Genomic DNA, 10,851 nt, shown 5'->3' with positions numbered 1-10,851 from the left:
TGATTGGCTGGGGTGTGTCCTGTGTTGGTGGGGGCTTGGTTGTGCTCAGTCTAGTCTGTGCTGCAGGGGATTTGAGCTGGTGAGCTGCATAGCTGTTGTTTGGCTTTGTGGTGGTGCTACATCTTCATAGTGGGTGTCAGTCTGCTGCATGAATGGATTGGAGGGGTTTGAAATGGCTAATGTTGCAGCTGCGGTCTGGCTTCTGGTCCTTGGTCGTGCTTATGATCATTGTGGGTTTGGGTCTGCTTTCTGGGTGGATGTCGGTGGTGACATCCTGTGTGGACCTTGTGAGTGTGGGTCTGGTGTCATTCCTCGTGTTAGGGACTCGTTTGTCAATCAGGCGGGTTTCCAAATGGCTGGTAGGCGGAGGTGTCATCTCGTTTGTTCATGCTGTGTGGGCGTTTATCTCAATGGCTTCTCTGATTATTCTGTTGTTAAAGTGTTCAGTTTTGGCGATAGTTCTGGTCTTTTTAAAGTCAATATCATGTCCTGTGACTTTAAAGTGTTGGACCAGGGAAGAAGTTGGTTCCTCTTTTTTGAATGAGTTCTTGTGTTCTTCAATGCGTGCACTTATTCTTCTGTTGGTTTGTCCAATGTATGTGGTGGGGCAGGCGGTGCATGGGATTTCATATACTCCTTGATTTTCTAACTCAATTTTGTCTTTGGGGTTTCTTAGGATGGTGGATATTTTTCTGTTTGTGCAGAATGCTGTCTTGATGTTGTGTTTGTGGAGGATCTTGCTGATTCTGTCTGTGGTGCCTTTTATATATGGGAGGAGGGCTGTGCCGTTTTCTTGTTCTCTGTCTTGGATTTTAGTGGGGGGTTCTTTTTGGATTAGCTTGGTAATCTTATTTCTTTGGAATCCATTGGATGTTAGTACGTTAGTGAGAGTGTCTAGTTCGGGTTTTAGGTGTTGTTCATCAGCTAAGCATTTTGTTCTGGAGATGAGTGTCTTGGCTATGGAGTTGATCTGTGCTGGGTGGTGGAACCGAACTAGACACTCTCACTAACGTACTAACATCCAATGGATTCCAAAGAAATAAGATTACCAAGCTAATCCAAAAAGAACCCCCCACTAAAATCCAAGACAGAGAACAAGAAAACGGCACAGCCCTCCTCCCATATATAAAAGGCACCACAGACAGAATCAGCAAGATCCTCCACAAACACAACATCAAGACAGCATTCTGCACAAACAGAAAAATATCCACCATCCTAAGAAACCCCAAAGACAAAATTGAGTTAGAAAATCAAGGAGTATATGAAATCCCATGCACCGCCTGCCCCACCACATACATTGGACAAACCAACAGAAGAATAAGTGCACGCATTGAAGAACACAAGAACTCATTCAAAAAGAGGAACTAACTTCTTCCTGGTCCAACACTTTAAAGTCACAGGACATGATATTGACTTTAAAAGACCAGAACTATCGCCAAAACTGAACACTTTAACAACAGAATAATCAGAGAAGCCATTGAGATAGAAAACGCCCACACAGCATGAACAAACGAGATGACACCTCCCGCCTACCAGCCATTTGAAACCCGCCTTATTGACAAACGAGTCCCTAACACGAGGAATGACACCAGACCCACACTCACAAGGTCCACACAGGATGTCACCACCGCACATCCACCCAGAAAGCAGACCCAAACCCACACTGATCATGAAGCACGACCAAGGACCAGAAGCCAGACCGCAGCTGCAACATTAGCCATTTCAAACCCCTCCAATCCATTCATGCAGCAGACTGACACCCACTATGAAGATGTAGCACGACCACAAAGCCAAACAACAGCTATGCAGCTCACCAGCTCAAATCCCCCTGCAGCACAGACTAGATTGAGCACAACCAAACCCCCACCAACACAGCACACAACCCCAGCCAATCAGAGCACAGAAAAACCCCCATCCAATCAGAGCACAGCCAAGCTCCCACCCAATCAGTTCAAACCCCCACTAGCAGTTAAAAGGAAGAAACAGCTGCGATCACACATTGCTCCCAGAAGCACGAAGCTGAAGCCTGAAGATGACGAATGAGACTTCGTCGAAACGTCGCCAAGACACTTCCAATTTTACACGGGAGAAAACCCGAACAACCAAAGACCTGTATATGTATTTATATATATTTGTAAAAAGGGAGGAAAATTTATTGCTTTTTCTTTTCTTTTAGCATCCAGCCAGGGTGGATCCTACATGTTAAATGTTAAATTTAATTGATCACTTTTTTCTCTCTTTTTTTTGCACTAGTTTTTTCTTTTTTTGTTGTTAGAGTTGAATGTTTGCTTTTGTATGGTTTTACTTTATTTTTCTGTTTTATATTTTATTGTTTATGATAAAACAATAAATAATATTTAAAAGTGTTATAAAAAATAAAAATCTTGCTACATATTTTCAGTCAACTTAAAAAAATAGTTGTAAATATTGTGGTGGACTGCAGTGAGAAGGTGGAGGGGATGCATTCCAGAGGAGTAAGAGGCAACACTTCAGATAAGATATGTGAGAGAAAGAATGTGAAGACACCCCCTTCCTAATAGTTCATAGAATATATTGTATGGTAGATGCAGAGAGTAGAATCTTCAGTTCAGCAAGATCTTGTACAGGAGTGTGAAACAATAAAAAAATCTGAGCTTGGAAGTATTGCCACATGTAATTCTTGGTTTTGGGCCTGACAATATTTTTTTAAAAAAAACAAACAATAAAACCAGGCATTATGGATTTCTCCACAGCATTAATGCATATGTTGATAAGGGAATTTCAGCCTATCATAAATCCATCTGAGATGGAACAAGAGATTTCACTTGTCAGTTGGCTTACAAGTGAGAAGTTGGCTTATTTGCACAGGCATAAGAACAATGCAAAGCTTTTCTTGCCCATAGAGGCTGGAGGTTCACTTCTATACTTGCTAAATTTCATACAATTTGAATCCCACCCGCAATCCTACACATTCAGAATAGAAAGAAACCAGAGTGAAAGATTTTCAAATTAAGTTAGCAGTACTTACATAATGGTAACATTAGCAATGAAAAGTTTAATATTGTGTGCAAAGAATTGGGACTACACATCAAGTTCCAGTTAAGATTTATTGATCAGGCCTATTCACAAGAATCTAGTCAAGTAATAGTCATGCTATAATGGGGCTAGATAAGTGTCAATGCAATTCAACAGGAGCTGGACTTAGATTGTTTGTGGGAACATAATGACTCTAGGTTGATAACTCATTTGGCTGCACTTTGGGCCCTGTCTGCTCTTCTCCTACATTTAAGTCTATATTAATTTGCTTACATTTAACATACTACACCATGGAACAGTGATCAAATCCTGTTAAATACAAAGGCACAAAGACTCATAATCTTGTAAGATTGTGTCAGATTTACTGACACATACATTTACTCCTACAGGTTGGTACTTGATGCACAAAGCAATTTTTGATCCAATATGCAAATAATAAATAATCTGCTTCACCCCCCTTCTTCGCCCTTAATAATAATAACACATAAAGGAGCAAATGAAGTTTCCTAATACAGTACATCTCTTTGGAGACAAGAACAAGTTGTTGCTTGTTTTAATATTGTATTATTTTATATTTCAGTTTATTATAGTTCTCATTATTTCATTTGGTATTAATTTTAATTATAACTTTAGTTGTAAATTTTTACAGAGTGATTTTATGTCTCTATAACTCAATTTGTATTTTTAGATATTATTCCATAGATTGTATGTATTAACATTTATACTCTACAATTTTATAATGCTATACTATAGTTACCAAAACCCTAATATTTTAGTGGGAGCAAGATTTTATTTTGTGTTAGTAATTTTAACTTTCAGTTATTTTGCTGCAGTGTATAAGCTAGGCTGTCATGATTTACAATGAAATGTAAATTTCGTTGGTTAATATTACTTTATGTGAGTTAATGACTGAAAATAAAATTAGTACTCTTACGGCAAATTTGTTAAGAACTTCAACATTCTTGGAGAAATTTAGGGAATTTGGGAAGATTATTTTAGAGGCATTCACACAAAATATAGTTTATACCTACTATTTTAAAGATGGGCCAAATTAGGGATTAGGGAAAGAAGATTCTTTTTCAATCTCAAAGCTCAGAGAACCGCAGATGCACAAATGATTGTAACACATAGAGGGGCATTTAAATGCCGCTGGCTGAAATTTGGTGTCAGCGTGGCACCAGGACTATTTCAAAGCATAATGGAATGTGTTAGATTCGGGCAATAACGAGGCAGGAGACCAGGATAGTGACAACAGCTCTTTACTATATGGTGAACCCAGCGGCCAGGGCTGGGAAAAACCTCTCTTTATATACAGTTTAGCAGGCTTCAACCAATCAGCAACGTGCTATTTTCCAAAACTTTTAAAGATACATTACACTCCTTCCTCCCAGAAAACACTTTACCAATATTTACATGAAATTAACATCTTATTTGTCAACGTAATCACGCAAGTAGACTGGGCGTCTCCTGACTCTTCGGACCTGCAATGCATTTTCTGGGAGTGAGTCGAGCTGACCGGAGGGACTGTTTGTTCCTCTCAGCTCCTCCTCTAGCCATCCGGCCCTGGATTATTTGCAGAGTCGCCCCTGCTGTTTTCAGGAGGAACCGGTTGGCGTCGCTGGACCTCCTGCAACTCAGATAAGTCCTGCGCTTTGCCCGGGTTTGAGTCAGCTGTGGATTTATGCATTGAATAGTCAGGTCTGTTTCATCTGATTCTGCTTTACCGGTTATGCTTTCCTTATTTGATCTATGTGGGCGTTTCCATACCCGGCCATCCTCTATCTCTACTAGATATGATTTTGGTCCTGTTATTTCTAGGATTTTCCTGCTAACCAGGTCGGGCCCTCGCTGTAGTTGTGTGCCCACACTAGGTAGCCTACTGCCATCTCTCTTGTTTTACCGTGTGCCTTTGTAACCTGGTGTGTAGTTTGGGTTTAAACGGTCTAGTGGGCACCTAAGCTTCCGACCCATTAATAGCTCGGCTGGGCTGTGGCCAGTTGTTACACAGGGGGTTCTGTGTTGGACTGCTAGATGTGTATCAATTTTTGTTTGCCAATCGCCTGGCCTGATTCTGGACAATGCTTCCTTTGCGCTCCGAACGAAACGTTCTGCAAGGCCGTTCGTCGCAGGGTGGAAAGGCGCCGAGAGGACATGTCGGATGCCCTCCTCTGCCAAGTACCCCTCAAACTGGGTTGCCGTGAATTGCGGGCCGTTATCGGAGACTAAAGTGTCGGGCAACCCGTGGGTTACAAATAGGTGCCGTAGGACTGAAATCATGGCATCAGCTGTCATGGATCTCATGAGGATGATTTCCAGCCATTTGGAGTAGGCATCGATTACTACCAGAAAGGTTTGGCCGTGGAAGGGGCCGGCAAAATCGATATGGATCCTAGACCAGGGGCCCTGGGGTCTCTCCCATTCCCGAATCGGGGCCGTTTGGGGTAGCGGTCTGGATTCCTGGCATGCCTGGCATTTCCCTACCCTTTCAGCAATTTCTGAGTCCATTAGGGGCCACCACACATAGCTTCTCGCTAGACCCTTCATTCTCACAATCCCTGGGTGACCTTCGTGAAGGAGATCCAATACCTTTTTCCTCAATTTCTCCGGGATCATCACTCGATCCCCCCATAGCAGGCACCCCCCTTGAGCCGAGAGTTCCCCACGTTTTTTTACAAACTCTTTAAAACGCTCGCCCGGCGCAGCGGGCCAACCTCTTTGTACCCAACCAATTACAGTTCTAATTGTAATGTCCTTATACGAAGCCCGAGCCACCTCTTTGGACTCCAAAGAGTCAATTAGCAGAACTGGTATCCCCGGAGTGGGGTCTTCGATAGTCTCTGGTAACGGGCATCTGCTCAGGCGTCTGCATGCCTAATTCCTTTCCTGGCGGTGTAGTAATTTGTAAGAATCGCTGCCAGGAAGAAAGTCCATCGGCTCAGTCTTGCCGAAAGTGCCACGGCCGTTGGGCGCTCGCCTGCCAACAGACCTAGCAAAGGTCTATGGTCCGTGATGATTTCAAAATCACGACCAAATACATATTCATGGAATTTCGTTACTCCGGAGACTATAGCCAAGGCTTCCTTATCAAGCTGGCTATAATTCCTTTCAGTTGATGACATGGTTCGGGAGTAATATGCAATAGGGGCATCTGTGCCATTTGGTAACCTGTGGCTGAGCACAGCCCCACCCCATAGGGAGATGCATCGCAGCTTAACACTAATGGCAGCGTGCCATTGTATTGGATAAGGAGGCTATCACTCGATAGGAGATTCTTTACCCTTGAATGCCCTAGCTTCCGCCTTTCCCCAAGACCATGCAGCCGTCTTTGCTAGTAATTTATGCAGCGGCTCGGCTACTGTTGCCTTATTCCTTAAGAATACCGTAGAAATTGACCAGACCTAAGAATGCCTGTAACTCCGTTTTGTTCTTTGGAACCGGGGCCTTCCTGATGGCCCGTACCTTGCTCTCAGTGGGTGAATCCTTCCCTGTCTATCCGGTAGCCCAGGAATTCCACAGACTCAACCCCGATCTGGCATTTGTTCAGTTTAACTGTGAGACCGGCAGACGGAAAATGCCCAAAACTTTTCGCAGCCTTACCCTAATTCCTCTAGATTCTCAGCGGATACCAGTACATCGTCAAAGTATGGTACCACCCTGGTAGGCCCTGCAATAGCCGCTCCATTAGGTTCTGAAATAACCCTGGAGCCACACTAACCCCAAACTGTAACCGGGTACACTTAAAAGCCCCTCTGTGAGTCACAATTGTTCTGCGCTTGGCTGTGCTGCTATCTACGGGCAGCTGTTGATAGGCTTGGGCCAAGTCTAGCTTGGCAAAACTTGCCCTTGCCCCATTGAGTGCAGTAAGTGCTGTACCACCGGGACAGGGTAAGCACTCTTTGCAACGCTTTGTTGCGTTGCCTTGTAGTCAGCGCAATCCGGACCGACCCGTCCGGTTTGACTGGGGTGACTATAGGGTCTCCCACTTAGCATGGTCAACTGGCACTAGAATTCCCTGGTTTACTAGCTTGTCCAGTTCGGTCAATCCTGGGCTTTAGGGCGAACGGGACCCTCCTAGCCTTTAGACGGATAGGGGCAACTTGGGGGTCTAAGTTAAAAGAGATAGGGGTCCCCGTGTACTTGCCCAGGCAGTCTCTGAAAACGTCCCCAAATTCTTTCACGAGTGCGTCTTTGAGGTTGACTTCGTTTCTGAAGATTCCAGTCACTCCCATGCCCAATGCTCGGAACCAGTCCAGTCCCAACAAGCTTGGCAGGGTCCCATCGACTATGGTGATGGGCAGAGTTTTCTTGTATTGTCCATACTCGACGTGGACGGACGTTACCCCTCGAACAGGGATGCGATTCCCTTGGTAGTCTTGTACCTTTAATTTCTGTGGTTGCAGCTTGCGCTTTGCGATGGCGGGTAAGGCTCTCACGAGATTGTCCCAGGACATGATCGTGATCGATGAGCCGGTGTCCACCTCCAATCGGCACGGCACCCCCTCAATCTTTGCCTTTGTAAAGATTTTTTTCTCTAGGCGTGTTGATGCGTGACCCACTCTCACGACAGTCTGATTCAACTTCGCGCCTTTTTTAAACTGACCACTCGCGGGCCGCTTCGCCGTTCCCGCGCTCTGATTGGCCGGTTTGAATTTTTGGCGGGAAGGTTGGGGTGCTCGACAGGCCTGTGCTATGTGCCCTTCCCTTTCGCACCGCCGACACACCGCATCCTTAAATTTGCATTGTTGTCGTTGGTGTTGCCCTCCGCAACTTGCGCAGTCACCCGGTCTTCTTTCTCCGGCCTCCCGGTGTGGAAGACTCCTTCCTCTTCCTCACCGTCCGACTCAGCCTGGACCTCTTCATTGTGGACGGGGTTGATTTCGCACCAGCCGTTGGTGCGGCGGCTTTTTGTAGGGTTTCCGCCGCTTGGGTAGACATCTCGTGAGCCCTGGCCGTCCAAGGCGTTTGCCAGCGTTAGGTTGCTTTTAGACAGCAGCCGCCTCGCAAACGGATGTCCCTGACCCCCGGATGAGTTGCTCCAGCAATGCCTCATCCAAGTCTCGGTACTCGCAATGTTTTGAGGCTTTCCTCAGGGCAGCCATGTATGCGCTGATGGACTCGCCTCTTGCTGTCTGCGCTCCCGAATTCGAACCGTTGCACATACTTGGGCGTTGGTGCATAATGGGCTTTCAATAAAGTCTGCAGAGTTTGCCACGGTACCAACTGTACCGGCGTAGGCTCCGCCAGGGGTTCTGCGGGGTCGGAAACTTCTGGACCGCAGTGGCTCAGGAAATACGCTCGCTTCCTGTTGTCGGAGACTCCTTGAAGTTCGTTCGCCTCGAGGAAACACTCGAAACGAGCCATGTATGACCCCCATTTTTCCTTAGCTGGGTCGAATGGCGCTGGCGGTGTGTAGCCGGACATCGCTGCTTTCCGCCCCTTGTTTGCTGGGTTCGCGTCTTCCTGGTGAGTTCAGCTCTTTTCCTGGCGCTCTTAGCCTCGAGATCCCACCTTCGTCGCCAGTGTTAGATTCAGGCAATAACGAGGCAGGAGACCAGGATAGTGACAACAGCTCTTTACTATATGGTGAACCCAGCGGCCAGGGCTGGGAAAAACCTCTCTTTATATACAGTTTAGCCGGAGGCTTCAACCAATCAGCAACGTGCTATTTTCCCGCCAAAACTTTTAAAGATACATTACAGAATGCCTTCTACAGGACATTCTGGAGGTGGTACCATACTTTGATGATGTTCTAGTGTCAGCAGCCAATAAGGAAGAACTCATTGACCAGCTATGAATAGTTCTGAGTTGGTTTCAAGAGGCTGGGCTTAAAGTAAAAAAGGAAAAATGTCAGATAGCTGTACCAAGAGTCGAATTTTTAGGATATTTAATTGACGGCTTTGAAATACACCCTACCAAAAACAAAGTCAAGGCTATTAAGGAAGCCCCCACACCAAAAAATCAGACAAAACTCCAGGCATTCCTGGGCCTCTTAAACTTTTATAGTATTTTTCTGCCACAGAAGACGACAGTGGCTGAACCGTTACATCGATTATTGGACAAGAAGGCAAAATGGACTTGGGGACGCAAGGAAGCTGCTGCCTTCACTGAAGTCAAAAGACTGTTGTCCTCTGATAGCATCCTAATTAAATTTAATGAGACTATGCCGCTCATCCTGACTTGTGATGCCTCTCCATTTGGCGTTGGGGCTGTCCTTAGCCACTGGATGCCAAATGGAACTGAGATCCCAATTACATTCTACTCCAAAACTCTATCAACGCAGAATGGAACCACAGCCTGCTGGACAAGGAGGTGCTGGCTGCTGTAGTGGAGGGTCAAGAGATTCCATGAATATCTATATGAGAGAGGTTTTGAACTAAATACTGACTACAAACCGTTTCTGGGTCTCCTTGCAAGAGACTGGCTCACTCTGAACATTTGATCGTTGCAAATGATGAGATGGAAGATTTGCATGGTGGCATACAAATACTGGCTGATCCATTGGCTGAGCAAAGCCCTGGACCACGCCGACACCCTTAGCCGGTGCCCACTTCCAGAAATCATGGAAGACCCAGCCCTCATCACACCCATACTACTTATCAAGGATTTTGTGTCCGGCCCTATCACAGCAGCCAAAATAGCTAAATATTCTGCCAAAGACACAACTTTCGCACAAGTTCTAAACTGGGGGTGGAGGATGTGACCTATCGAGCCAGTGGAGGGTGACCTAAACCATTTCAAATGTGATAACATGAATTGTTGGCCCAAAAGGGGTGTCTACTATGGGGGGACTGAGTCATTGTACCTTATAAATTAAGGAAACAAGTGCTGGGAACTCTACACATGGGGCTCTACACATGGGGCATTGTCAGGATGAAAGCACTGGCCAGGAACTATGTATGGTGGCCTCACATGAACAGGGACATTACCGAATGGGGGGCTACCTGTACACCTTGTCAGGAATGCAGACCAGCACCCCACTCTGCACCAGCGCATGAATGGGAGACTCCCAGAGTACCCTGGTCATGGATGCACATTGATTTTGCAGGGACAGTCCAAGGCCAAACATTCTTAATAATCGTGGACACATAGTCAAAATGACTAGAAGTAATACTTATAACCTCTACAACAGCAGAAGCAGTCATTAAAGTATTATAGAAACTCTTCTCCACCCACGGAGTACCAGACATTTTGGTATCGGACAATGGGTCCCAATTTGCTGCAATTCAATTCGAAACATTCTTAGCAGAGTTAGGGATCCGACATGCTTTGGTCACATCATTCCATCCATTGAGCAATAGTCAAGTGGAGAGAACGGTGCGGTCAACTAAAGAAGCCCTTGCAAGAATGGGCCCAGGGGAAGGGTGAAATGCTACCGGTTCAGGCTGGTTTTGATGATCGTGCAGCACAGCTGATTGTTGCACAGCTGATCATTAGAACTTTTTTTTAAGCATTTTTTTTTACTACAGGTTCACCGGAACTGGTAGAAAAAAAATTCTAAAAAAAGAAAAAAAAAAGTTCTGTTGATCAGCTGTGCAACAATCAGCTGTGCTGCATGATTTAAATTCACTAGAAAGCAGGAAATCCTGCTTTCTAATGAATCTAAATCACGTGGCACACTGCTCTTCCCCTCGCTGTTCTACTTATCTTTGCAGACACAGAAAAGGCTTCTTAGCACTTATGGTGCACCTACAGTGCACATGTGTGCGAAGCGAACCGGTAGCATACTTCAGAGCATTTCACCCCTGGCCCGGGGGACTGGCAAGCAAAAACAGATAAATGTCTTCTGGTACAGCACAGCACACCTAGCACCACCATAAACTGAAGCCTGGCAGAACT

The sequence above is a fragment of the Ahaetulla prasina genome, chromosome 9, assembly GCF_028640845.1.
Source record: "Ahaetulla prasina isolate Xishuangbanna chromosome 9, ASM2864084v1, whole genome shotgun sequence".
Lineage (NCBI taxonomy): Eukaryota > Metazoa > Chordata > Lepidosauria > Squamata > Colubridae > Ahaetulla > Ahaetulla prasina.
The sequence above is the reverse complement of the archived record's forward strand: the minus strand, read 5'-3'. Positions refer to the sequence as shown.